Genomic DNA, 21,783 nt, shown 5'->3' on the forward strand with positions numbered 1-21,783 from the left:
ATCTTAACAGGATTAGATGTTAATAAATGTTCCCTCTCCCCCCGCGCTCCCCGTTGAACGGGGTTTGGCGCTATTCCCGGCGTTCCCGGGATCTGGGAGGTGACAGACCCGCGGCTCCACGACCCTACACACTACCATATACACCAGATACAGCACACACGCGTGCCCTTATTCCTCCCAGGGGGCAGATTCCTCCCCTGAAGCCAACATTCAGTAAAACACCTATTTTTCTCCTTCGGAGACTCAAGTGTCTAGTTTGACGAAGCCGCGCTTAATTGCAGAGTCAGGCTGGGGAGGCAGGATGCACGTGGGACTGTGGAAACGCCTTCCCACGCGAACGGCGCCCGCGTTTTCGGAGCAGCAGGGACAGAAGCGCAGAGACGGGCTACCTGATGCCTGGCGGCTTCCCCAGCGCTGGCTGCGGGAGCTAAATCTGATTTATAGGGATGCTCTGGTGTCCATTCAAATCTGCTTGAGATTCTTTACTGGGAAAAGATAATCGCGCTAATGAGCCAGATGTCTTTGCTCGCTCTGACATTTTTCTTCGCATCTTCTGTTCAGAATGAAATACGCAACCAATTTCCCAAGTTATACTTTATCTCCAGTGTTGCCTGATGTGTTAAAAGAATTAAGTCATTTGTATATATTGACTAATAATTGTCATTTATTACTGAACTTGTTAACGTAATCCTCAACTGGAGATGCTCGTTTATTTTCCCCGTGTATTGCTGTATTGTTTTGTATAACTGAGTGCAGAAAGCAACAGGAAAACGCGAGAGACAGAAATGGAGCGTTTCAACAATGGCTGTGAAACGCTACCAGATGCGTCCGGCCCCAAACAGAAACAGCTTAAATATCTGTCTGTAAAGAGCGAACTTTAAACCGAGACTGGCCCGTACAGGTTGGAGGGTGAATTAAAGGTGAGGAGCGTGTGTCGGTTCCGCTGCCGTGGTTGAGGACTCGGTTAAGGACGCAGCACGTGTCATCAGCACAGCACAGGACAGGACAGGACAGGGATAACGGGTGCTACCAAAACCGATTCATCCCTCCTGCTTCCAAAAGCTGCAGCGTCACCTGCTCATGGTGGGAAGCGGGCAGAGGAAGGGCCAGCCCAGCGGCTCACCGCACGCACCAGCGCCAGAGGGACGAACAAAGAGCAAACAAATGAAAAAACCTATTTTCCTTTTAATTAAGAAGTGATTTCCCCCACAAGTGACCCATTTTCTCTCTCCATGATTCCCTGTTTGTAAAAAAACCCTGAAGCAATTTATTTGTGATTGTTCTGGTTTGTTTGCGCATTGGAAGAAAACGAGTAAAAAGAAGGGAAATATCTGTGGGCAGCCTTTGGTTTTGATTTTTCCCCCTTTTCTTTTGTTTCTCTCCAAAAAGCAGGACCAGCTTTCCACCAACACGACACGACTCCCTGAACCCCCCACGGCTTCACTGAACCCCGAACGTCGCCCCGACCGCCCCCGACACCCCCACGTCTCCAGCCGGATTTCCCAGCCGAGGCCACTGGGATTTGCTCCCTGTGTCTGCCCAGGGCCCAAGCAGCCCCCGGGACCCCCATGGGGACACCATGGGGACACCGCGGGACCCCAGCCCCTCTCCCCGCTCCCCTTCCCCGGCAGGTTCATTAGCTGGAGACTGCGAAAGGGTCAGCAGATCTAGACACTTTTTGTATCCCCTGCGCTGTGTTTATTTCTTTCTTCTTTGCGCAGGATGCTGAACAACTAACCTTTTCTTCAATAGGCAGAGTTTAAAAAGCCCAGGATCCACTGCGCAGCGGCAGGGTAGCCTTGCTCTGTTTTGACCTCGCTGAAATTAATTTCTCAATCTCAGCTTTCAAAATCAGAGACTGAAAAGACCTATTAGATCAGCCAATCCATCTTATCGCCGGTACGGCAGCAAGCGCAGACCCCAGCTAAGTGCTCCTCCACACGGGAAAATATTCTGGAATAAGATAGGGCACGAATTTAAAGTGAAATACCCGTTCCAGAACATTCTGCACGTGGACACGTAACTCTGGAGTAGCAGCAGCTTGTCCTGAGTTTGCTCAGGCGACACTTGGAGCCAACCGCAGTAACAGAGGTGAAGGGGAAAACATCCCATTTTAGGGTAAGGGTGCCTGCCTCTGGAGCGGTTCACACCGAGCCGGCTCCCGGGCAGCACCCACCGGAGCACAGGGGACACGGACCAGGCACACCCACCGCCCCCCGCAGAACCAGCACCGACCGGGCTGGGCGAGGGCAGGGGGACATCCCACCGGGAAGCACCCGCCAGAACCGGCTTCAGGACAAAGCCGGCACAGACTCCAAATAAGCCACCTGAAGGAGACTGCTGGCCGCTTGACTGCCAGAACAATGTGGGTTTGTAACGCTTTTAACTGTATCTAGTACAACAATCTAATCCTTTTTTTTTAAATCCTACAAAACTGCGCTCCAGAGATACCGCGTGAGCATCACAAGCGCGGCGCTGCCATGCAGAAGTGGTTTCCTTTAGAGCCTGTGACCGCGGTGCTTTCTGTGTTCTAGGCCGGCGGATGTTTGAGGTGGGATGGGAGGGATGAAATCAGTGTGGCGTGGGCAGCCCAGCACCTCCCCTCCCAGGGACGCCACCGACATGCACGCGGGGACAGGAGCCACTGGTGACGCCGATCCACGCTGCTGGCAGCGAATGACATCAACACCACGATGGGCTGCGGGATGGGAAGGAGAAGAACGCACCCAAAAGTATTGGAGAACAAGTTTCTTGCAATCACACTTGACAGCAGCGAGCATCTGCCTAAACCAGCAGCAAGCGTATTCACCAGGAAACGGTAAATTCACACAAATAGGGATATCAGTTTAAAGCCCCTTTACAGTTTGCATCAAGCGCTGCGGTTCGGCGGCTCCGTGGTGCCAGGAGCCCCTGCCCCGCACCGCGGCTCGTTGTGCGGCGCTGCCGCTGCGCCCGCGCCCGGGGGAGCGCGTCGGCCCCACGCTGCACCCGCTCAACAGGTCCCCTCCGCACAGCAGCGGCGCCTGAAGATAAATATTGACACATTAGACTGTTTTCCTCAACTTGTTTTTTTGTTGATCGCCTGAGCGATCCGATGGGGCTAAATTCCCCTTTTCTGGCGGCTGGGATCCTCAGCTAATGGAAACAAACAGAGCGAAAGCTTCTGTCCACAATGGGTGAGGAGCATCCATTGTTGGCAGGCACTAATCGGATTAAATTGGCTCCTGGCTCTATCGCTAGCAGGCTAACTCACTCTTAAATTTTTCCCATCCCAAGGGGCTGCGTCACCGTTGCTTTTTCCTTTTGTGCTGTTTAACTCCGAAGGGAGGACGGGCTGGCGCCGGCGGGGAGGCCGCGGTGCCACGGGCCACACTGCCTGGCCGGCACCTCCCCGCTGGAAGCGGCGTTTCCAGGCAGGGCTGAGCCAACCCGCTCTCCACAGGTCCTGCCATCAGCATTTTAATCCGCGCCCGGCCCAGGCCCCTCAGAAGCAGCAAGCGCGTTTACACAAGCCGCCGGAAACGCCGGCCTTAAATAAGGCGGCCTTTGGAGGGAGGCCCGTGGGCCGCGAGGTGCAGTTTTGCCCACAGTCTGATAATTTTCAAAGCTATTGGCAACCTGGGAATTTTCCTGCCTTATCGCCAGGGCTCAGCTAACTTCAGCAACACTAATCAGAGCTGGAATCATTCATTCAAGGATTGCATGATCATGTTTTTCTTTAGCAGTGACAGCTGCCTGAGCCGCATTAGCAATGCAGATGAGTCAGCCTAATAGGTTAATGCAGAACACGCGAAAATTAGGTTTAATCCCCAGTGAAATAATCTAACATTTTCACATTTCTTGATGTTGGGATAGAGACATTGGTGGTGACTCAATTAGGTGTAATGTAGATCAAAGCAAATTTACCTTCTGGCTGAACCTTCCCCATAGTTTAGATAGAAGAATATAAGGGTTCTTTACTAATGGGCCAATGGCTGTGGGGAAAACGATATGAAAAGCGTGCGGGCGGCAAGAGCTGCTGGTGGGAGCGGGAGCCGTGCCGGCCGCTCTGCACGCAGCGGGCGGCCCTGTGCCACAACCGGCACCGGCAACCAGCGCCATGCACCGTGCACCAGCAACCAGTGCCGTGCACCAGCAATCGGCGCTGTGCACCGCGCACCAGCAACCAGCGCCGTGCACCAGCAACCAGAACTGTGCACCATGCACCAGCAACCAGTGCTGTGCACCGTGCACCAGCAACCAGAACTGTGCACCATGCACCAGCAACCAGTGCCCTGCACCACCAACCAGCACCATGCACCAACAACCACTGCTCTGTGCCAGCAACCAGCGCCGTGCACCAACAACCAGTGCAGTGCAAGATGTACCAGCAACCAGTGCCCTGCGCCAGCAACCAGCGCCATGCACCAGCAACCAGAGCCGTGCACCAGCAACAAGCACCCTACGCCAGCAACCAGCGCCATCCACCGTGCACCAGCAACCAGCGCCGTGCACCAGCAACAAGCACCCTATGCCAGCAACCAGCGCCACGCACTGTGCGCCAGCAACCAGCGCTGTGCACCAGCAACCAGTGCCGTGCACCAGCAACAAGCACCCTATGCCAGCAACCAGCGCCATGCATCGTGCACCAGCAACCAGCGCCGTGCATCGTGCACCAGCAACCAGCGCCGTGCACCAGCAACCAGTGCCGTGCACCAGCAACCAGCGCCGTGCGCAGCACGTTCCGCTCTTGCTCTGCAGCGCGGCGCTTGTGAACGGACACACTCGGGGGGGATTTCTTTCAAACTTTACTCATTTTTAATGTCCCATGCTGAAATATCCCCAGCGAGGTTTAAACGAGCTTGTGTTACAAAAGCAGCATAAAGGGAAAAAACCCCCACCCAGCCACCAGTGTGTGTGTGCCTCATGTTTTCATTCTCGGGGAATAACATATCAAACAGCAATCGCTTTTGGTCATAAAGGGACGGAAACAAAAAATTACATGCCCTCAGTTGCCAAATTATTTTTTTGCCTTGACATCTTAATTCTTAATCCTTGTGTGTGGTCAAATCAGCCTACTATAGACAACCAATCAAGCAATTATTCCTAAATTATATTTGCCCAACTCGCATTGATTGGTTATTCTTTTCTTATTGGGTAAGCTCATTAATTCCGAGCAGCTTGCTTATTATGCTTTCCACATCATTTTCTTTCTGAGCCTATCTACTCACACCAGCCTGCTGATGTTTCAAGATGCCATACAGAAAAAAAAGGCCGAGTGATCTATTGCATTGTCTCTTCCAGCAATTACAATTCACATTGCTGATTAACTTTGATGTGAAAACTAATGAGATAAGGCAAGTTATCAAGGCGGACCTGATCGTCATCTCATTTATAGAGCATTTGCCATCGGTGAATGACAAAAACTAATGAAGATGTATCTGACAGCAGGCTGAGCCGAGGCAGAATTTCGTTTCTCATCAGCAAGTGCTCTGCTTCCAACTCATCAGTCTATCTGAAACATGTGGAAATTAGCTTAATAATGAAAACACTTCATCCAAATAGACAAATGTTTACATTAAAATAGCTACATGACAAATAGATGTTAAAGATTTTATGCCTTCTTGAGTCTAAACAATGGAGCACGAAATATGTTCTCATATCCAGTAAATCGGCCTGCGCGGCCCCGCACGTGCTGCCGTACCTGCGAGCTCCGCGCTGCGGCTCCAACGCCGCGGCTGCGGCTCGTCCTGCTGGAAACGCATGCCTTGCACTGCAGTTAATCAGCGCCCTGCAACGGCAGCCGCAGGAGAGGGGCAGAGGGACCTGGTGGCAACGGTGACGGTCCCCGTGCGCAGGGACAGGAGCGGCCGGGTGCGGGGGCTCCAGGCGGGGGTTCCCACAGCGCCGCGGGGGAAGCAGCAGCTGCGGGGGCGCGCTGTGCCGCAGCAGTTACACCGTGTACACACGGGGCCCGCTCTTCCCCACGCAGGAGCATAAAGCACAGACGTAACTCTGGGAGATGCGTCGGCATTTCTGCCCGAGCGCCGCTGCCCAAGTCTCCTGTCACATCGGTCCCGTTTAGAAACGCTCCTGATAAAGGGAGGCGGGCAGAGCTGCTCCCATTTTAATATTGTGCCTTCCTGTCTATATGAGAGTCTATTTCATGGATGTTGTGCACTGTTTCACATGCTTGTACCATGTCCAAACACATCCCCAACACGGTTTTCTATCTGGAATAAAATATACATCAATCATCTGGCATCAATACATACTGGTTTTAATTTAAAAAAAAGATAAAGACTTGCATCTGTAAGGCAGAATGATGAAAGTCTCCCTCTAAAAATGATTTTTTAAGTTGTGTATACTTCAATTAAAATAAACAGTTGGTAAAAGATGCTTTTCTATTATAATGATTTTTCCCCCTCTCTGAAAAACCAAACAAAAATAAAGATCAGTAAGGCTACCTTACACTGTTGTTTCCTCCAAGAAAAATAAACGAGCACGTTACTACCAAGGGAAGAGGAATTCAAAATGATTTAACAAATGATCATCCAGGTGGCCTGAAAAAAATACATCACGGACTTTGCAGCGAAGCAGCGGGAGCCCCTACAAATCCCACCCGCAACAGCTCCGCGCACGTGGACGCAGCTCAGCTCCCACCGCGACGGGGACACCGCGACAGGACCGCGACGGGGACACCGCGACACTGCGGGGACACCCGGCGACCCCGTCCCACGGACCCGGGACATCCCAGCCCCGATCCCTGGGGTCCACACTGGGATCTGGGCTGGGACCCGCGCTGGGACCCGCTCTGTGCCGCGGACCAGCCCACACACAGCCCAGCACCAGGAACTTAAAAGAAAAGCCGGTTATAAAGCACCGGCAACAAATTACTACTTCAACGCTGGATTAAATTTAAAAGCTCTTCACAGAGCTGCAGATAAATCCTATATATTAGAAGAAACCATAAAAGTACTTGTTCAAGAGCTAAAGGCACAAGTGGAAAGTTGACCCCGAAGATTTTTTTAACAGGCTGCTAAGTTTATAACATCTGTGCAGCTGCGGAGAGGGTTTGGGTCCTGCCGAAGAGCGGCAGCGCGGCCAGCACGTGCTGCTGCGCCCGCTCGATTCGTTCAATACCATGACAGAAAAATGACAGCCACGTTTGTGTTTGGTGCAGTACATTTTTTTTCCCCTGGTGTTTTGTTTGCTTGCTTGGGTTCTGTTTGTTTTGTTGGTTTGCTAGCTGGGCTACATGTGTATATAGAGATATTTTGCCCTTTTCCCAGCACGGGGAGCAGGCTGGTTTCTGCGGGAGAACCATCCCGCATGAGCCCCAGCCCCACACCAGCGATGCTCTCCTGGGCTCGGGGTGCAGCACCCATCCTCCAGTTCACTTGAAGAGAGAAGCGTGGTCTGTTCACGTTTTACCTCTGCTTTCTGCACACCCGGATTTTACATCTCCAAGCCCCCGGGGCGCGGACGCTGCAGCAGCTCGGCTGGGCGGCTGGATCCGTATCCATCCGTGCGTCTGCACGGAGAAAGGAATGCTGCTCCTCCCCCCCCGGCCTTTATCCCGCTCCGCTAGTTTAATAAATAATTATAGGCAGCTAAAGGATTTGTTCATTCCAAAAGGTCTCCCCTTCACATTTCTCAGAGGTTCAGCTCAAGGAGACACCATGATAATAAGGCTGACTCGGGATCCCTACTTCACAATGTCATTATGAGCTAGCATTTAAAACGAAAAAAATATGTATATTATACCTAAAAGCGTTACAAGGTTACAGTCTCGTCTGGGAGAACATTTAGCGCTGCTGGGAGAGCAATGCTGCTGCGCTGAGGAGGAGGGAGCGCGGCAGAGAAAGCAAGAGAAAGAGACAACATCCTGTCTGAACCACCAGCCTACAGAAAAGAGCTGGGAGCGAGCACGGGGTTCATTTGCATTTCCAATGACGAGGACTAATCCCCCGCTACCACGCTTATATTTTCTTATTACTTTTCCTAATTATCTTCCCTTTTTCGCCCACGGCCTTTCCCCCCGCTCCGTCCCCGCTCCTCCCGGCGCGCCGCTGCCCGGCTTGGGGACACGCAGCCCGGGGCCGAGCCTGCGGCCCCAAGCCCGGGGTACAGCCCCCAACCACGGGCGCGCCCCCGCCGCACCGCAACACGCAACAACGCGATCCGCACGCGCCCGTCGCCAGCGAGACGGGCGCCCCTGCAAAATCAGCTTGATCGGCACCCCGAGACCTTCCCAAAATCCAGCGCAGATCCATCTCGGAGGCTCTGCTCCACACAGCACTTAGCTAGGCGTTAGACGTGAGACGGAGCTGTACCTTCACGGTAATATACATCCTCTGGCTTTGACAAGTAAATTACATCACTAAACGCCTGTTTGAGACCAGCTACTAAACCGCTATTTCAATATCATCCTAAAATTTGTTAATAGCGGCTTTCAAATAAATTATTAAGCGATAATGAAAAAAGTCCCAGCTTTGAATTTATATATATTTCAGCAGAGAATAATGTTTTATTTAAAATAGTTACAGTGCGCCTTTTGATTTAGAGTTTAAAGTAAATAATATTTGTACATCTAAAACATACTCAAGACAAATGAAAAGCCTCTAGATGCTTTTGTATGAGATGCTGAAGAGCTCTACAAACTTAAAAGCACAACCTCAATTAAGCCCATCTTCATCTGGAAAAAAAATTAGCAACTGAAAGCTGAATATATTAGATAATGCACACTTGCAGAAGAGCATTCTCTTAGCAAAAAATTCTTGATAACCAACCCAAAGCTGGCCTTAGAGTTGCTCCATGCTAATTTTGTTTGAAACTGTTTAACTAACTATGAATAGATATCCATATTCAACAAAGACATAATTAATGGCAACCTTTTCTTCTGCTTAGAAGACATCATAACAAGCAGAAAAGTACAAAAAGATTTTTATAGTAACTAATTTAAGGACAAAGGGTTGACCTCTAGCATTTCATTAAACAAACTGAGCGAATAAAGGAAGAGTGACAGTATTCATCCTTGTTCAATTCAAGCAGCCAATTTCAAAATGCAAATCATAATCTGCAGATGTTGGAGCCTGATATATTTTTTTTAAAATATCATTTGTTCAATTTAAGAACATCAGACATTTGAATTTTAAATAAAAATCAAACCCGACCGGCAGCCTGGGTTTCAGGCACGGTGCGGAGCCGGCGGGCTCCCTCCCTCCCTCCCAGCCCTTTGAAACCATTCATTTCCTACATTACGGCCAAAACCTTTTAATGGAGAAGTTCTATTAAGCCGGGCGTTATTTCTGATTAGCGCGGCCGGTAAGTGCTGCTGCGCCGGCGCCCGGCCATGGAGCCCTCACACCCAGCTCCGCACCGCGCCCCGGGGACGGCCCCCAAACCGCACCGCCATGGGGCAGCCCCCAAACTGCACCGCCATGGGGCCAGGGGGCAGCCCCCAAACCGCACCGCCATGGGGGCCAGGGGGCAGCCCCCAAACCGCACCGCCATGGGGCCAGGGGGCAGCCCCCAAACCGCACTGCCATGGGGCCAGGGGGGCAGCCCCCAAACCGCACTGCCATGGGGCAGCCCCCAAACCGCACTGCCATGGGGCCAGGGGGCAGCCCCCAAACCGCACCGCCATGGGGCCAGGGAGGCAGCCCCTAAACTGCACCGCCATGAGGGCCAGGGGGCAGCCCCCAAACTGCACTGCCATGGGGCAGCCCCCAAACCGCACTGCCATGGGGCCAGGGGGCAGCTCCCAAACCACACTGCCCTGGGGGTCAGGGGGCAGGCCCCAAACCACACCGCCCTGGGAAAAGAAGAGCATCCCTGGGAAGGGCACCATCCCGTGGTGCACCAACCGGGACACGGGTGGGGAAAGGCACCAGGAGAGGAGTTTGCTCTGAGTCTGGCAGCACACGCGCAGATGTCGGCAGCCTGGGCTTTCTCCCGGGTGCCAGGGGAGGAGGTGTCGTGGGGAAGGAGGGTGTTTTTGGTTGGGCAGTGGGTGCTTTGCCGTCTCGTACCTCAGGGGGAATTACACCTCGGTCTGGTTGGCTGCTCGGCGCACGCTTGCCTGGCACCCGCATTTCGGGGAAGCCGGCTGGGTGCTGAGGGTCCCCCTGGGATGGGAGAGCCCGGGAGCACCTCCTGCCCAGCAGATCACCCGCTGCGCCAACCAGGGACCCGCAGCTTTGAGCCTGTCGCATCTAGTGCACGTTTCCTTCTTCATTTTCACACTTATTACGACTACTGTAGCATTTCTTACCTTAAACTGCAGTCGCAGAAGAGATGCTAAGAGATGCTTTAGGGTGCGTGAGGAGAGCAGAAGCCGCCTTGCTGCGCCTGGCACGGCACCAGTCCCTCCCTCCCCATCGCTCCATCGCCGCCGGCAGCCGGGTACGAGCTGGGGAGGACAACCCGCGGGGCACGGCATCGCACGAGCCTGCAAAAACACAGAGCTGCTCTTAGGAAATTGCTTTGGGGTGTTTGGCAGGGTTTTGGGGGACGCAAGAGACTCTTGATTTTGACTGTTTAAACACATAAACCCGCGTGCTGAGTTTCACTGAACCCATGTGGGCTGCACCGGACCGACGCTGAAGCCTCCTTGGCAAGTCAGCTCCTTCCCTCTCGAACAAAGGGAAAACACCCAGGTACCCATCACACGGACCTTGGCTACCGCTGGCTTACAAGGAGCTGCACAAGCATGTATATTAATTAGGCCGCTGTTGATTAGAAGCCACCAGCGACTCGCAGCCCATGGAGAGGAAGGGCTGCGGGGCCGGCGCGGGGCCGGGAGTGGAGTGCAGCACCGCGCGGGGCCCGCGCCGCACGGCCCCTCCGACACCCAGCGCGCCCTTCGCCCGCCGGCGCCCCCGAGCAGCGGCGCTGGGGAGCGGGAGGACGGGCTGGCCCGGCGCCCGCAGCCTCCGACACAAACAGACCCCGCAGCTGCCGCGCGCAGAAATAAATGACTTCCGGAGGCTGCGGGGAATAAATGAATTCATTCATGCAAAAGTGAAGGGGACATTGTTTTCCTCCTCGGGAAAAGAAAAAAAAATCCCCAACAACCTATACATTAAGGTATCAATGAACAACAAATTCATTCTGTTATGACACAGGAAATCTAAAACAGAATAGGCTGCAAAACAAACTCAATTTATCTTCGCCACACATGCAAAAGAAAAAATTCTCTTGTTATCTGTTCTGCTTAGAGCGTCCTTTGAGCGCGGCTCCGGCTCACATGCCTCTCACTGGCGCTCACAATTCAAGCCACACATGGAGGGTTTTGCCGGTGCTCTAGCAGTAGATGCTAACTTCTTCCAGGAAGATTGTTTCCTTAGGTTTATCCTCTTCAGCGACAACGTGTGTACAATACGCCTTTGGAGCATATTTAAAATCGGGCTGCAGATGCACATAATCTCTGTCTTCCTGCATTACAAACAGGAGACTCGGCGGGCTGGGTTTCTTACAAGGGAGAGGAATTATCCCGAGAAAAAAACGAGCCTTTCAGTTTCACTTTGGCAACCGTTGGTTTTACATTTAAAGAAAAAAAAGGCAAAACTGAAATTAGGAACACTGACTCAAACCGGACCCTGTTTCTCAAAACAAGGCAGCAGCCAAGGGGAGCAAAGGACCACGTCACCCCCACAGCCCCTGGAGCCCACCACCTTGTCCCCTGCTGGCTCCATCCAGCCATCCAGCCATCCATCCCTGCCCGCCGGGGCCAGGGCCGCGGGGGCCGGGGCAGCGGGGGCCGGGGCAGCGGGGGCCGGGGCAGCGCGGCCTCCCCGGCGCTGCTTTGCACCCACGGCACGCTCGGCACAACTGCTCCTCTGTGCTTGTTTGAACTGTCCCTCCCAATTAGCGGTAATAAGTGACTGTGTAAAGATGAGCAAACACAGCGCATTCATTAGCCGCGCAGCCCCGGGGGATCCGCAGGCTCCCAGCGCCCCGAGGAGCCGAGCGCGCCGCCGGGCCCCAAACCGCACCGCCAAAAGGCAAATTAATGACAGGTCGTTCAAAGAGTTTGCCGGAAATTGTTTTATTCTGCCCATCTACCCAAGAATTGATTCCTCTCAGCCTGAAAATATGTCCAAATCAATACGCTAAAGCTAAGAGCAAAAAAGACATGCTCTAGCCCCATTTATTTAACCCACTTTTTTGAGGAATGGCACATAATTTACCGGGTAGGAATCGCTCAGCCTTTCCAGAGCAAGGACTAATGATGAGCTGAGGGAAACCTGCGCCTCCATCCATCTCCCGGGTGAGCCGCGGGTCCCTGCGCCCGCCGGTGACAACCGTCACAGCCCCGGTGCTGGGACGCGTCCCCAGTGCCAGAACGGGCCCCCAGCCGCCTCCGCGGGCAGGGAGGTACCGAGGGCACGGCACCGCCCAGGGTGCCAACCGAGGAAGCAATTCCAAACCTCCCATTTGGAGGAACGCTCTTAAAACAGGAAAAACAAACAAAACAACAAAATCCACCAAAAAGGATGAGTGGCTGCCCAGATGGCATAGCCCCGTTCACTCGTATTTGTGCATTATACGGCAAGCTAAACCAACTTTGAAGCAAACACTAGTTTACTCAGCTAGATTATCAACCTAAAAACGAGGCTGAGCGCATACAACAGGAACACTGAAACGACTTGAGCAGCATTTGTGGCTGGACTCGTCATTAGCAGAAACACACGTGCATTCCCCAGAGTGTCTGAACGCGGCTCCCAGAAACAAACAGCGCAAGCGACAACGGGCAGGACAATGACATGTCACGTTATCGGGGTTGAGACCAAGGTGTGAGGAAAGGTGACACGGTGGTGACAGTGGTGACATGCGTGGGCCAGGCTCTGCTCAGAACAGGGCTGCGAGAGCAGCAGCGGGCACCGCTGTGCGGAGCTACAGCAGCACATCTGCACGTGCACATCTGCAGGGACTCGCGCGGCTCAAGGAAAGGACAGTCTGATTGCTTTAAACAGCTGAACTCGGGCCTGGCGACTCACGCTGACCCCTTCAAGCAGCATCTTTCTGTAAAACAACGTGATAAAGCCGCAAAGTGCCGCAAAATCTGTGCTTGGGAGCTGCTGGCTCCTGCTGCAGTTGGTACCTGGGCAGACCCGCTCCTGCTGCCGGCCCTGCCCGGGCGTCCCCGAGCGCACCGGGACAGCCGTGTCGGCCCAGCGCACGCACGAGCGGCTCTGAGCCGCGACGTGCCGGGGCAGGAGCCCAAGGAAGGAGCCAAACAACCGGGGCTTGCTGAACCCCAGCAGTGATGCACTGGGAGGGACCCGCTGATGCGGGCTTTGCTGGAGGAGAAACGCTGCTTCTCCCCCATTCCGAATGGGAACACCCATGAAAAGGGGTCATTCATGATGAATTTGTGAGTGCTGGGGCGGGGGGCGGAAATCAGCCCAGAAAACAACATTGCCTTTATTTTTCGGCAGCCCCAGCCGGGCTCAGCCCTATCAGCCGTGTTTCCACCAGCGCGGTTGCTCGGCGCTGCAGGCTCGGGGCAGCGACACCGGGCTCGTAAAGGGGAAACCGGCACGGCCGGTAGCCATTGCTTCACCCACCTCCCTTACATATTAACAGGCACAAATCCCCATATGTGGCAGCAATGTAAACTAGTTTTATTACTCAATAAAATATTTGAAGCAAAATAAATGGTTTTGTCAAACACTATATCTCCTCAAATAATAATGCACCGGCTCAAAAAGAAAAACAACCGACATTCATATTCTATCGCAAAGTTTTATTTCCCGTCCCAGAGGAGAGGGAACCAGGCATTTCAATTTTGAATTCAAATACTGTATAGGAATACAGTAACTATCGTTCTCAGAGGGTTTGTGCAAATGTCAGCAAAACGAACCCCAAATCAAATTTATTAGCTGGTGGAGATCTCTAACAATTTTACGCAGTGACTGATAAAGCCGTCTGGGAATTCCTTTCAGCATTAAGTGATTTAAAGCCCCTACAGAAACTTCCCTGTCTGTTCCAATATACAAAGAGTTTCCCAGCACCGAGCCGCGCCAGAGCAGCAGCGGGCGGGCTGCTGGTCACTGTCAGGAAAGTTTACCTGGAATCCTGCTGCAACATGGAGCGAAGGGAGGAAGTGACAATGAATCAGGACCTGCCGAGGGTTTTGAGGGCTCCCCGGGCCAAGCGGGGCGAGGAACACCCTCCGCAGGGCCGGGGCCCCCCTGCCCCGCTCCTCCCGACCGCCGCCCACGGCAACATCATTTTGACAAGCAAACCGGAATCGCACGCTTCTGATTCTAACTGCCAGGTTTTTATCATGCACACGCATAGCTGCCATTCGCATTGTTGCTGGTAAATAGCGGGGGGCGGTATTTAATCAGTCGCCGCAGCTCACAAAGTCCTAAGCGAGAGAGTATTTTTTGATTGTCTCTGCTCGCACCTAAACCTTTCACAAACCCGACAGCCAGTTCTTCATTTCAATTAGGAGAATGCTGATCGTTAGCTAACTAATAAGGACCAATTTTCTGTCACAACTATTTCCTAATTAAATTCAAAACAGAGATTTCTAACCCAGATGGTCAGTGATGCTACAGATTTGTTTAAATTTGGTATCACAGTAACAAACTACTAATTAGGGTTTGTAAATACACCAATTCCCTTATGACTTAGTTGTTAGTAATGCATACAACGGGTTTATTAAAGCACTAATTGTGTCTGGCTTTACTTGGGCCTAACACATAATCCACTTATCACATACTGGTACCAACTCATTTTGAAGGGATTATGAATGAAATCATAAATGAGGTCTCGCATCCCGTTCCCCGGTATTGTTAATAACGGTCCGGTGTCATATTTAGGTGAATTTCTGCCTCCGATGGAGAGCGGCCCCACAGTGGTGCTGGTCCTCCGTTCTCACAAAAAAGAGTTCTGGACACCATTCTTTGCCTAAACCAGGGGTTTGTGCCCCAAGTCTGCAGGCACCAACCCCCTCGCCCTCCCAAAACACGGCCCCGAGCTGGACTTCATGGGCAGGTCCGTTACGGAGAACACGAACCCGCAAGGCACCGTGGCCGGGACGGGACAGCCCGCACCCGCCTGGCCTTGATGGAGTGTGTAAAGCAGGAAATAAATGATAGATAACTGTGAATTGCAAGGTTATGTAAACACGGAGGGGGTTTTAGAAGAATCCTATTAAACCATAAAAGAAAAGCACGGATGGTTTATCACATCACTAAGACCCAAGAATGCATTAATAAATAGAATAATAGATAATGAACCATGGAGTACAAGGCTAAAGTATCAGCTATTGTGAGGATCCTGTGACAGTATAAACAATGAGGGGGAAGAAAGAGCTTTGTTGGTCTGTCACCAGAACCTTGTAGTGTATCTTTTATAGCCTATTTTTAATGAATTCACAGCACCTATCAGTTCTTCTCTGCCCAAATCCCTCATTTTCCTCCCTCTTGAATGCAAATTCCCATGCTCGGCTCTTCCTTCACCATGACTTCCCATATGAAACTCGGGGTTTCTAGGGGTTTCAACACCCTTTCACCCACAGCAAAACCAGGTCTCTGCCTTCCTCTTTGCAGAGGGTTACCAGGATGTTAACAACAGTGGTTTCTCGTGCAAGTACCTCTCAGCGCTGTTACGGGAGCACTCCACAGGTCTCGTTCGGCCCCAAGTGACGATGCCCACCGACACGCCTGCAAGAGAAAGAACACGGCATCAAAGCTGCTGCTGCGCTTGCTGCGCTCCAGCCTCCCGCAAATAGCGCCGAGAACCGTTGGAGGGGACTTAAAATTAATTCCAGAGATAGTACCCTCTTTGTAGACACTACTGAGACTCACTAACACTTTATTTTCATTGCACTGAGGTGTTTTTATCACGAAATAGGTACCCAGGATACATTTACTGTAGATTACTTTTATCTTTACTACAGCGTCGTTAGGTGCAGAGAACTGAGGATACGGGGTGAGCACAGGCAGCCCAGCTGCAGTAAAACCCTCGGGCTCGCCTGCACGGGATGTGAGGCACTGACATAATTCCCACGTAAAAGAGGCAAGGTGCTCTTGCTGCTGCGCTGGCAGCTCTGTGGCACGTGGGGCTGTACCCACACCTTGCGCCACCACGCAGTCTCACCAAGCAGGGCTGTCAGAGGGACAGGAGGGTCCCTATTGACGATGGGGGAACCGGGCAACACAGAGGCCTGAAAACCCCAAATTTAGGTGGCAAACCCCACCTGCAGCAACAGGTCACGCGAGGACTCTGCGCTGGACCCGGGCTTTGAGGCTCACCTGGGAAATACCTCGAACTCTACTCTCCACATTTCGAAAGGCCACAAAGATCCAGACAGCTGTAGTGTGCTCCTCAGGCTACAAAACGGGAATTACAGAGACCTGAACGGAACCCCAGCAGCAACCAGTAGTGTCGCTTTGCTTCCTTCTGACTGTTTGCACCCAAGCTCGCAGCAGCATCGATGCGGGTCCCAAGTACATCCCCGCATGCTCACCGGTCCCTGCGGCGCACCAGAGGGTCCCTGTCCCCGGCAGGGGACTGTGCGGGGCTGTCCCGGCTCTGGGCTCCACGGGAACAGGCGGCTGTTCCGCCAGAACACACTTCACCCGCGGGGAGCACAGCCCGCGCTCAACAGGCTCTGGAAATAAGTGAAAGTCAAATAAGTTTGCGGCTCTTTGTCCCTCCTTTCAATATCTAGCTTTGATCAAAACCCTCGGATACTCAAGTGCTTGTTGACTTAATGTAGTAATGAGACGTGGCCTTAAGTGAGGCTGTTTCCGTGCCCATTCAGCCTGCCAGAGATGCGGGAGAAGCGTCCCTGGTCCCCATCAGCTGGAGTGGGCGGCAGAGCTGCGGCTGCTGCGGTGCAGGAGGGGCCGTGCGCACTTATCTTACTGCAATACTGCCTCATTAGAACAGCCTCGTAACGCCACCAGACTTCACTAAAGCCTCCTCTGCACCACCGCGCCGTGCGCCCCAGCCCAGCTCCAGGAGGAACCCTGTTAGAAAGCAAAGCGGTTCCTTCCAGTCTCAAACACCCCATGTCCCTTGGGGGAGCGACGTCCCACAGCGTTTGGGCAGCGAGGGTGCCTGGGAGCAGCCCCGCTACACCAGCCTGGCCGCTGAGAGCCAGGCACCCCGTTTCAGAGCAGAGCTGGGGGTGAGCCCCACACACCTCAATGAGCAGCACTGCATGCCAGCCGGGTACCAGCGAACGGGAACTGGAGAGGAAGGGAAGAGCCCAGGAGCCTGGATAAAAACATCAAGCCACCAGAGAAGTAAAAATTCTCAAACTGACAGGGAGCAGCTCAGCCAATTAGGGTTTTAATTCCCCTTGTTATGCGCAGGCAGTCAATAAATTCTGCACCAAGCAGCTGCTCTAATTCTTAAGCCCATTAAGCCCTACATCTGATAGGCGGGCGGGAGGGGCTGCCGGGGGGCACATACGGCACTCCTCGAGATATGAAACATTTCCTCTTGTGCATCTGGGTCACCCCACCCAGCCCCACTCCTAACCGGTATTTTATGAAGCTGGCAAATAAGAATTTATATAAATACACATGCCAGAGACACACACGACACATATGGAGAGAATAAATAGGTAACTGAACGAGACGCGCTGAGGGGTTTTTGTCGGTGCTGTGATAAAGCGGAGAGCAGAGCTGGAGGGCTCGGGGGTGTCCCGGGGGCTTTGGGGGGGACCAAGGTGGTTCATGCACCGAACTCAGCCCGAGCCATGGCACAACTCCCCTGATCTGCTCGTGTCACCTCTTTTGGGGACAGTCTCCTCCTCACCCCCCCGAACCGGCACCGGAGCCGGCAGCCATCTGCCTACCAGAGAAACGTCCCCAAGAGCTCGGGATGCCCGTGGAGCAGCAGCAAAACCACCAGACCCACCTCAAGCATCGCAGCATGGGGGGCGCCTGGAAAGGCAGCGAGGGGAGAGGCGGGGGGAGCCCAGGGCTGGGGCGCAGGGAAAGGGCCCCAGGGAGCCAGGCAGCCCGGGGAGACGAGCAGGACCAGAGGGAGGCCGGAGACCCGGAGCAGCGAGCGAGCAGAGCCCGGGTCTGACGCAGCGAGGGAGCGCAGCGCCGCGGCGACGCCGGAGCGCAGGGGCAGATGGCTCGAGCGGTGCCACGGAGATGAAAGGCAGCACAGAAAAAGGGAATATATTGGGAGTGGGAAAGCATTCAGCAGCCCAGACAGTTTTGCTTGTTAATTGGCAACCAGCTACCAGATTAATTACAAAGTTACTGTATGGTCAAGAAAAAAACAACCTGACAGCAGAACAATTTGTATTCCTTCCGAAATGCACTCCTTGCTGAACAGACCTTGCTCGTGAAATGGCTGCTCTGCTGCCATTAACATGCAGCGCTTCCAGCGCCCAAAGTCTTGGGAGCCATCGCAAAATGCAAAGGCAGACGAGGGCAGCCGGGAGCCCGAGCGTGGGCTTCCCCCGCCCCACGGCCCCAAACGCCCGGGAGGAGAACACGTGTTCTGTGAGCAGGGGTTGCCGCGCCAGCCCCGCGTCCCCTGCCCACGGCCGGCAGGGCTTTGACCACGGGTTTGGCTACGCAGCGACTGGCTAAGTCATTTCCAAACTACTTACGGCCCAGACCCCCGAAGGCATTGTCACACTCGGCAGGCAGCGACAGGACGGCAGACGTGACATTGTCCGAGTTCAGACCTGGGCTCTGGGATCTGGGATCAAAACCAGTGGACCCACTCTTAGCTGTTGAGCCCTTACTGATCTCAGATTAATTTGCAAGATTAATTGCAGGACTTGTGCATCCAGCCAAAATGTAGTCTTTATTTGTGTCACTTAAAAATATGAAAACAAGCTACCTACTGTAAATCGCACAGCTAGGGAACAACAGCCCTTCCGCAGCGGCTTCTCTCCCTGGCAGCACCAAAAGGCACTGGAGGAGTGAGCAGCAACCAGCCCTTAAGCTTCAGTCAAGGCAAGGAGCATAATTGAAAGTTTGCCTGAGTTCTGTGAAAGTACAGGCTGCAAAAAGGCTGTTACCATAATCCCATCCAGCCTCAAAACGTCATTTCCTCACTTGGAGCCGCTATTCCTGTCCCGGCCCCAGGCAAAGCCAGATCTCTCGCCAAAGGCAGTTCCTAAACAGGGGTGTTGTTGTGGGGAATCAAACGGAGCCGTGGGCATGTGCTGGAAGCCGCGGCAATCAGAGCCGTCCCACAGCGCCGCGCCATCTCGCACCCGCCACGCGGCTCCGGGCAGGCACAGGCACCCCGGTTTGAATCATACAGCTGGCCAGGGCCGCCAGGGGCCAGACCCACTGCCCCCACTGCCCGAGCGGCCAAATCAGCCCAGGTTCATCCCCCATGCAACACTGAGGAGACTGGAAGGTGCTTGATTTGCTCTTCAGGACGGGTGCATTGCTAGAGGAGCACACAGAACTCACCCAACAGCACAAGCAAAGTCCTGACTCTTCACCACAGAACACCAGCACGCGCTACACGGGACCACGGCAACCAGCACCAAGCTGTTGCCTTGGGAAGTCAGGATTTCTTGGTGACAGCCGCGGCTATGGAGGCCCTGAGCCTGCACCAGCCGCGGGAAAGGCACTCTGCAGCCCACTCCATGCATTAATGAGATTCACCGTAATTAGCTCTGCAAGAGATGTGAAACTAATAAACGGAACTAGCCACTGAGTCAGTAAATAATTATTTTTGTGCTTTCTTCCTCTCGATTCTCATATTGCTAGAGTAAGCATCGATTTTATGCTTGGAATGAAATGGCATCGTGTGCTTTGGGAGAGCGCGGGGCCGCGAGCGCAGCGCGGGCGCTGGAGCTGGGCGAGGAACGCGACCCGGAGCCAGACAGCCGGGAAAGAGCTTCTGCTTCAAAGCTCCTTATAACGCTTCGGACTTGGCTGGTAAATTCAGCGCCTGAGCGTGCTAAAGAACAAATCCAGCTCAGGAATCACAGAGGCAGTAATTCCGGGGCAGGTGACGCGAGCTCTGCTCGAGCTCGGGCGCTCTCCGCGGGGATCACAGCGCACACCGCTGCGGCGGCGCCGCCCGCGCCGGCCCATGCCTGCGGAATTACCGCAGCTCCTGCAAACAGCGCCCGCTCGCTCAGAACAGCAAGAGCGACAGCCGCTGCTCCGAGGAAATTAATTAGAAATGGCATTACTGTAATCAGATTAGTTACCATCCCTCCACCTTGCAGATCGAGACAGATTTTGTTACCAACCCTGCCAGGTTTGACGGCTCATTTTTCAAACTCCATTAGAAACACGCTTCAGCAAGTTTAAGAAGTTGCACTACAGAGTTAATTAGAAAGATTAACAAGTGCAAACTCACCAAGTGTCCCCCTCGCCTCCCCTATTTCCTCCCCAAAGCGGCCGTCCCGCATCGCCAGGAGCACCAGGCTGGGAGCCGCCTTCCCCAACCACGGAACCAGCTGACGATTCACAGTTCCACAGCCCGGCCTCCCTCACCTGCCTGCTGCTGCTTAAACCTCTGCACTTAGAGAATCAAGGGCAAGTCTGAATCCGAGACAAAGATCACTTAACACTACCTCAAAAAGAGCTGTGGCCGTAGTTACGAGTCAATAGCCCCAGTCTCCAGCTGTAATACTCACCATCTCACACAGATTTAGGCATAGAAATATCTATCACTTTAGATCACTGAGATCCACCGTTTAGCAGGAAATCATGTTCCTGGTGGTCGTTAGCATTAATATTCTGGAACGCCGCACCCCGAGAAGTGAATAAAGATGCCACGATACACCGAGCGACTCGCTGATGCGGGATCTGTCTGTCAATTAGCCGTCTGCAGCAGAGAGCGTTTTAATTAAACAGAACCAAAACACTCTTTTGAAGTTCTAAGGAAATAGCCAGCAAACAATTGTCGAGGACAGTTCAAATGCATCTGTGCACTCGCTGTATAATATTCACGCGGTATTACATTGTTGTCGATTATGATAAATGAAGCCAGAGATCAAAAGGAACAATAGTCTATAATCAAGGATATCTGCATAATAGTTTTCCTGAAGGATGTTCGTGCAGGTGAGAAAGGAGTGAAGCATTGTTTCGGCAAACGGCAATTTCCCTGTATCGCAAAGAATGAATCCCACTCGCTAGTCGGGGCATAATTCAATTAAGGCGGAGAATCCTATGAGAGGGAATGAAATCTGTTTGACTGGGATGCCTCAAATCACACCAAGAAAGAAAACGGCATTTAGTCCTGACATTATGATTTATTTCCTACTCGGTATCTTGTAATTCCTACAAGATAAGCCAAGGCTAGAAATTATCATGTGTGCACGGGGGCTGTGTCTGATCCTCTTTATTTTCTCTTCTCAACTGCAGGACCGCATGTTTCAACCTTATCTTCTAAGAGGCCAGTAAAATAAGCGGTCATATTTTCACCGAGGCAAAGCAGCTCGTGCTGTGTGCCCGGCTGGATGAGCCGCTGTGAGCCCACCCACGGCCACGCATCGGGGACACGCACCGCGGGACACGCATCGGGGACACGCACTGCGGGACACGCACCCGCGGGACACGCACCCGCGGGACACGCACCCGCGGTCCCCTGGCCCACCTGCATCCTCCTCTGCTCCCGGGCAGCACGCAGCCCGTTTCTGCCGCTGTTTATTTCGCAGCCACGGGAGAAGCCGTGCCCGGTACTCCCAGCAGCACTCGGTTACCTGCAGAGAGATTTCTAGTGAATTGACCCTCCTCCTCTCCCCAGTTTGCTTAAATATCTCAGACACCCCCTTTTGCCACCCGGGGAGCACCTTTTCCTCTCCAGCCCTTGCTCACACTCCAAACACCC

At 53.2% G+C, this 21,783-nt stretch overlaps 1 protein-coding gene across 4 annotated transcripts in view; it reads right to left on the minus strand.

The window, feature by feature from the left end:
• The window catches only part of KIZ (kizuna centrosomal protein), a 113,808-nt gene that overhangs the window by 66,138 nt on the left and 25,887 nt on the right, over window positions 1-21,783 (minus strand). Inside the window, exons 1-3 of one of the 4 annotated variants that reach the window (XM_065059470.1) lie at window positions 16,469-16,487; window positions 15,593-15,662; window positions 10,256-10,432 (exon numbers count right to left, since the gene is read on the minus strand). The gene's annotated coding sequence lies outside the window, so the exon portion shown is untranslated. Of the gene's footprint in view, window positions 1-10,255; window positions 10,433-14,056; window positions 14,177-15,592; window positions 15,663-16,253; window positions 16,359-16,468; window positions 16,488-21,783 lie in introns of those variants that run through there. The other 3 variants (XM_065059471.1, XM_065059469.1, XM_065059472.1) reach the window with 3 other exon arrangements.

This window comes from Columba livia, chromosome 3, assembly GCF_036013475.1.
Source record: "Columba livia isolate bColLiv1 breed racing homer chromosome 3, bColLiv1.pat.W.v2, whole genome shotgun sequence".
Classification (NCBI taxonomy): Eukaryota; Metazoa; Chordata; class Aves; order Columbiformes; family Columbidae; genus Columba; species Columba livia.